Below are 1,463 nucleotides of genomic sequence, written 5' to 3' on the forward strand. Positions count from 1 at the left end.
GGTGCAAAAAGAATCACATCAATATCTATTATAGAACTCATGTTATACCTAAAACAAAACTAATAAGAAAATAAAATAAACCTTTTTATTTTGCTGTAAATGAATGTTCACCCTCTGTAACTATAGAAACTAATCTAAAATAAATTATAACAGGGGTAAATTAAAATTCTATAATAACTAGAGCAGCAGGAAGCAACAACAAGCTAAAAAAAACTAGAAAAGCTTGATTTCGACTAAAACTAATTTTAATACAATCTATAAATACCCCAACTAGTTCCTACTGCTAGGCTAGGGCAAAAATAAGCAGTGGCAAAAAGAATCACCTAAAAATATTAATTCTAGCTCAAATTATAGTAGAAATACTAGTCTGACTAAAACTAATATAAAACTATTTTTATAAGCTTAAACATGGCTGAATCTATTTTCTACAGAAATTATAGGAAATTTGTAAACTAACAAAAAAAGAATCAACTAAAAATATTAAACAACCTAAAAGATATAGACTTTACAAGAACAGAACTATTCTGTTTTTAAAACATAAACTAAAAAATTAAAACTAAAAACAAAACAGGCGCTACTGGGCCTATCTAACGCTCAGGCGAAAGCTAACTAAAACGCGCCCGTGACTAAACAGAAATGACCGACCGGTTCGGTCTAACCAAACCAGGTAACTAAACTGGAACAAAACCCAACTAAAACCAGTCTAATAAAAAAACCTAGCCATTCACTATTTCTAATCTACGCTGTAGGTTGCCGATCGAACGGTGGAGTGGGGTCCGGCGGCTTACAGCGGCGGTCGACGGCGAGGTGGGTTCGGGCGTTGGTGGCGGTGGTTCTCCGGTGGTCCGGGGAGGCGGCGGCAAGGTCGGGGCGATGCGGCGGAGTGAGGCGGAGGCGGTGGTGATGTCGAGGTCGCTCGGGGACGACGGAAACGGCCGGGGCGTCGACGGCGTGGTCCTGGTGAGCTGCAACTCCAGCGAAGAGCGGCGGTGCTCGGGCGGCTTCCTGTAGGCGTCGAGGAAGATCAAAAAGATGTCAGGGGGTTGTGGGAGGATGAGCCGGTTTGCATGGTGGAGCTTGGAGTCAAGGGGGATGCTCACCGGTAGCAGAAGCGATGGCGAACTGAGGCAGCGGCGAGATGCGTTTGGAGATGGCGGTGGCTACGGGTGGTTTTGAGCTTAGGGTTTTAGGGGATCGAGAGAGGATGCCGAGGGGTTTATATAGGGCAAGGTCTTGGAGGAGGGGGCGACGCGGGATCGCGATCCCGAGAAGATCGCGGTGTCGGGCAGTGGTGGTCGCGCTCTGGTGCGGCATGGCGTGGGCGAGGGGAAAGAACAGGGGCGGGTCCCGCTGTCAGTGAGAGAGAGGAGGGAAGGAGGCGAGCGGGCAACCGGTCGGGAGGGGATTCGGGTGCGGCCGCTATGCTGGGCTGGCGGCTCGGTGCTGGATGGGCTGCGGCCTCG

Source organism: Triticum dicoccoides, chromosome 7A (assembly GCF_002162155.2).
Source record: "Triticum dicoccoides isolate Atlit2015 ecotype Zavitan chromosome 7A, WEW_v2.0, whole genome shotgun sequence".
Classification (NCBI taxonomy): Eukaryota; Viridiplantae; Streptophyta; class Magnoliopsida; order Poales; family Poaceae; genus Triticum; species Triticum dicoccoides.